Source organism: Nerophis ophidion, linkage group LG05 (assembly GCF_033978795.1).
Source record: "Nerophis ophidion isolate RoL-2023_Sa linkage group LG05, RoL_Noph_v1.0, whole genome shotgun sequence".
NCBI classification, from domain to species: Eukaryota; Metazoa; Chordata; class Actinopteri; order Syngnathiformes; family Syngnathidae; genus Nerophis; species Nerophis ophidion.
The window spans coordinates 18,294,257-18,300,256 of record NC_084615.1 but is presented as its reverse complement, the minus strand read 5'-3'; the positions used below and the strand labels follow the sequence as shown (position 1 = coordinate 18,300,256).

Sequence of the window (6,000 nt, the reverse complement as noted above, 5' to 3'; positions counted from 1 at the left end):
TTTTTTCCTGGGACACATTTCCGGCCTTCTTGTTGTTGTTGCCGTAGACAGCCACGGATGAGGAGATGCTGCTCCGTTATGGATTGAAGTAAAGTCTGAATGTCATTAAAACAGTTAGCGCCATCTTTTGACACTTCTTCCACTCCCGTCCTTGCACGCTACACCGCTACAACGAAGATGAAGATGCTGTCGAACTGGGAGGCACGTAAATAAGACCACCCACAAAACGGCACATCCTGAAGTGACATTTTGAGCAAAGAACCACCATTACATGTTATGTAGACCACAAGGAAGTCTTTTACATTTAGAAAAAAAAAAAATAATATGACCCCTTTAATGCGTCCTATAATCCGGTGTGCCTTTTGTATGAAAAAAGACCCTGACTAGACCCGCTCATTGGCAGTGCACCTTTTAACCTGGTGCGCCCTATGGTCCGCAAAATACAGTACTATGTTTGATATAACACCGCCGTGGCGAAGAAAAAGCCCTTCTTGTCCACATAACACCTCATGTTACGCCGAGGGGGGGCGTGAGATAAAGTGGCTTGCATTAACGTCACGTCGTCGTCGACTGGCACGAGCAGCAGATAAAAATCCGCCCGTCAATTTCAAAGCCGAAGATGTAGTCGGTGATTTACGGCACCACATGCGCCTGCAACTGATGTTTGCAGGGAGTATCGCTTCAAAGCAAAGTGTGTGCGGTTAGACCTCCATCTTTGCTATTGATGAAGAGATTTAGAGTACACGCTCATATTTCCGACGAGGCTGTCCAAGATACGGGCTGGGATGAAGGGTTGGTAAGTGCAGCTACTAAAATACACTCCTGTTGGAACCCAACTTATGTGTTAAGCCCTCTTCATCATTTTGGTGAATGACGGGGTTATTTATTTATTTATTTTTTAGCAGATACAGCCATGTGATCTTCCTGTCTATTAAATCTGTCTTTTTTTTAAATAAAAATACACAAAAATATTAAACATTTTTCTTCGTTTGTGCTTTAAGGTACAGCCCCACGCGCTCCTCTATTTATTCGGGAGTTCCCGACTTAATATCACTGAGGCTGCTTCTGAAGGGAGGGGTAATGCGAGCAGCCCCCAGTAGACTAACCCATGTGGTTCCTGTGGATGTGAACACAAGTTGTATTTACTGTAGTGACTAAATAACATAGTGACAGAAACAGACAAAGTAGTGTCTAAATAATGTCAATAACTGGATGAACCATGTGTGGCTGGGAAGTGAACACTAGTAAGGTTGTAAATACTGTATAGAGTCGGCTAACCCATGTGGTTCCCGTGGATGTGAACATAATTACTGTAGTGACTAAATAATATAGTGACTGAAACAGACAAAGTAATGTGTAAATAATGTCAACAACTAGATGAACCATGTGTGGCTGTGAAGTGAACACGAGTAAAATTGTAAATACTGTATAGAGTAGGCTAACCCATGTGGTTCCTGTGGATGTGAACATAATTACTGTAGTGACTAAATGAAATAGTGACTGAAACAGACAAAGTAATGTGTAAATAATGTCAATAACTAGATGAACCATGTGTGGCTGTGATGTGAACACCAGTAATGTTGTAAATACTGTATGGAGAAGGCTAACCCATGTGGTTCCTGTAGATGTGAATTTGTATTTACTGTAGTGACTAGATAACATAGTAACTGAAACAGACAAAGTAGTGTGTAAATAATGTCAATAACTAGATGAACCATGTGTGGCTGTGAAGTGAACACGAGTAAGGTTGTAAATACTGTATAGAGTAGGCTAACCCATGTGATTCCTGTGGATGTGAACACAAGTTGAATTTACTGTAGTGACTAGATAACATTGTGACTGAAACCGACAAAGTCATGTGTAAATAATGTCAATAACTAGATGAACCATGTGTGGGTATAAAGTGAACTCTCGTAATGTTGTCAATACTGTATAGAATAGGCTAACCCATGTTGTTCCTGTGGATGTGAACATAATTACTGTAGTGACTAAATAACGTAGTGAATGAAACAAAGTAATGTGTAAATAATGTCAATAACTAGATGAACCATGTGTGGCTGTGAAGTGAACACGAGTAATGTTCTAAATACTGTATAGAGTAAGCTAACCCATGTGGTTCCTGTGGATGTGGACACAAGTTGTATTTACTGTAGTGACTAAATGACATAGTGACAGAAACAGACAAAGTAATGTGTAAATAATGTCAATAACTAGATTAACCATGTGTGGCTGCGAAGTGAACACTAGTAAGGTTGTAAATACTGTATAGAGTAGGCTAACCATGTGGTTCCTGTGGATGTGAACATAATTACTGTAGTGACTAAATAACATAGTGACTGAAACAGACAAAGTAATGTGTAAATAATGTCAATAACTAGATGAACCATGTGTGGCTGTGAAGTGAACACGAGTAATGTTGTAAATACTGTATAGAGTAAGCTAACCCATGTGGTTCCTGTTGATGTGAACACAAGTTGTATTTACTGTAGTGACTAAACAACATAGTGACTGAAACGGACAAAGTAATGTGTACATGTCAATAACTAGATGAACCATGTGTGGCTGCGAAGTGAACACTAGTAATTTTGTAAATACCGTATTGAGTAGGCTAACCCATGTTGTTCCTGTGGATGTGAACATAATTACTGTAGTGACTAAATAGCATAGTGACTGAAACAGACAAAGTAATGTGTAAATAATGTCAATAAGTAGATGAACCATGTGTGGCTGTGAATTGAACACTAGTAATGTTGTAAATAATGTATAGAGTAGGCAAACCCACGTGGTTCCTGTGGATGTGAACATAGTTACTATAGGGATTAAATAACATAGTGACTGAAAAAGACAAAGTAGTGTGTAAATAATGTCAATAACTAGATGAACCATGTGTGGCTGTGAAGTGGACACTAGTAAGGTTGTAAATACCGTATAGAGTAGGCTAACCCATGTGGTTCCTGTGGATGTGAACACAAGTTGTAACTACTGTAGTGACTAAATAACATAGTGAGTGAAACAGACAAAGTAATGTGTAAATAATGTAAATAACTAGATCAACCATGTGGGGCTGTGAAGTGGACACTAGTAATGTCGTAAATACTGTATGGAGTATGCTAACCCATGTGGTTCCTGTGGATGTGAACACAAGTTGTAATTAATGTATAGTGACTAAATAACGTAGTGACTGAAACAGACATTGTGATTCATTTGGATGATCCAAGGGAGTCGAAGAGAGAGGAATTGGCTATAAAATTGGCCCCCTCCCTAGTTCTCCCCCCTGCCTGGACCTGCCACCCCCAGACCCCCAGCTTATGTTGAGTCTTTTTCATTAAATTGAAATAACGTGCCTATAGACAAGCAAAGTGCGGAGATGTGCAGATGACGCATCAGCGCCGGTGCTAAAACATGTTGGGCTGTTTGTGAGATGTACTGTGCATCTGTCACGTTTGGGCATGAAGCACACTCTCTAGACTTGTTAGCTGTCGGTCAACTTTAATGGAAAACAGCGGAACTCTTCGAGTCGACTCCCCGGCAGCTTTATCCTTAAACTTGTAAATATCTGGCAGGACCACGCGACATAAAACTTGAAGAATCCTCGCTCTTTCCGTGATCGCCGTAAATCACGCTTATCCGTCTTTTTGCATTAGCTTTTAACGAAGGCAGAAAATTAAATTCCAAAGTTATCAGTAAATGAAAGCGTCTGTGTTTTGCATTTTTTTAATGCATTCTAAATCGTAAACAAATATCTAACAATTGAGTCAACAGATGGAGGGTCCTTTATTGCGACCATGACACCCTCTAAAAAAACATCCACCACACTGCCACGAGAGCCCGGAATTCAGGGTACAGCACTGTTCTTTATGCACAAATGTTGAGAGCCCTTTTGCTTTCCAGCAAAATGTATTTTTTTTGGTCGTGTCTCTCTCTCTCTCTCTGGCTCCTACTCCAACTCCAACCATCGTGTCTCACCCCGGCTGCTGCTAATAAAGGTGACAGGCGATTAGATAACAAGACCCACCTGGGCCATCAACTCACCAGTCGCTGTCGATGGAGGGTCCTCTATCGTGACCATGAAATGCTCTTAAAAAAAAAAAACAGAAAGCTGCACTTTAGACGTTGCCCTCTAGTGGGTTCCTCAGACCACCACACGATTTACGTGGATCCCGACTTAAACCAGTTGAAAAACTTATTCAAGTGTTACCATTTAGTGGTCAATTGTACGGAATTTGTGCTGTACTGTGCAATCTACTAATAAAAGTTTAAATCAATCAATCAAACCTGTCGCTGTCGATGGAGGGTCCTCTATTGCGACCATAAAACCCTCTACAAAGCCTCCAGAAAGCACCACTGTAGACGTTGCCTTCTCGTGGGTTCCTCGGCCCACCACACACTTCCGGGTACAAGACTGTTCTTTTTGCATAAATGTTGAGAGAATTTTTTGCTTTCCAGCAAAATGTATTTTTCCTTAGTCGTGTTCCTCTCTCTCTCTGGCTCCCACGCCAATGCCAACCTTGTGTCTCAATCCGGCTGCTGCCAATAAACGCCACAGGTGATTAGATAACACGGCCCACCTGGGCCATCCACTCGCCTGTCGCCGTCTTCGAGGCCAGTCCTCGCACACCCCATTCCGCGGCAGGCCCGCATGCCACGCCCCCTCCACATCCACTAATACTCCATTTACACCTCATGACCTGAAAATTAACCAAATATGATGGATATTGTTATAAGCGCTAACACAGACGGTCTATTTTGGCGGCGCGTTTATAGCAGTGAGCTAATGCTAACTTATGCTGCTATTGTGGACACACTGCTTTTGCTACGTCTCAAACTTGTGCCACGGTACAACACTGTTTTATTTGCATAAATGCGAGAGCCTTTTGCTTCCAGGTAAAATGTCTTTTTCTTTGGTCGTGTCTCTCTCTCTGGCTCCCACTCCAACTCCAACCTCGTGTCTCGTCCCGGCTGCTACCAATAAAAGCGACAGGCGTTTGATTAGATAACAAGGCCCACCTGGGCCATTACTTCACCTGTCGCTGTCGATAGAGGGTCCTCTATTCCGACCACGAAACCCTCTAAGAAACATACAGAAAGCGCCACTGTAGACGTTGCCCTCTTGTGGGTTCCTCAGACCACCACACACTGCCACGATTTACGTGGTTCCCGACTTAAACCAGGTGAAAAACTTATTCAGGTGTTACCATTTAGTGGTCAATTGTACGGAATATGTACTGTACTGTGCAATCTACTAATAAAAGTTTCAATCAATCAATTAAACCTGTTGCTGTCGATGGAGGGTCCTCTATTGCGACCATAAAACCCTTTAACAAGCCTCCAGAAAGCGCCACTGTAGATGTTGCCCTCTCATGGGTTCCTCGGACCACCACACACTTCCGGGTACAAGACTGTTCTTTTTGCATAAATGTTGAGAGCCTTTTGCTTTCCACCAAAATGTATTTTTCTTTAGTCGTGTCCCTCTCTCTCTCTGGCTCCCACTCCAACTCCAACCTCGTGTATCTACCCGGCTGCTGCTAATAAAGGCCACAGGTGATTAAATAACATGTCCCACCTGGGCCATCCACTTGCCTGTCGTCGTCTTCGAGGCCGGTCCTTGCACAACCCGTTCCGCGGCAGGCCCGCAGTCCACGCCCCCTTCACAGCCACCAATACTCCATTTACACCTCATAACCTGAAAATTAACCAACTATAAGGGATATTGTTATTATAAGCGCTAACGCAGACGGTCTATTTTGGCGGCGCGTTGATAGCAGTGAGCTAATGCTAACTTACGCTGCTATTGTGGACACACTGCTTTTGCTTCGTCTCAAACTTGGTCAAAGTAAATTTTACATTATAATTCATGCATCTCTCACTTGGTAGTTGTCAAATCCCAAGCAATCCACAGGCTTCTGCTTAAATTGTTGAGCACTCCTCTTGACAAAATTGAAGCAATTCAGCTACATTTTTTTGGTTTTCTGACATGGACTTGTTTCTTCAGCATTGTCC

At 42.4% G+C, this 6,000-nt stretch overlaps 1 protein-coding gene across 3 annotated transcripts in view; it reads left to right on the top strand.

The window, feature by feature from the left end:
* Positions 1 to 6,000, top strand: part of kdrl (kinase insert domain receptor like) — a 403,844-nt gene that overhangs the window by 114,532 nt on the left and 283,312 nt on the right. The window lies entirely within an intron of this gene.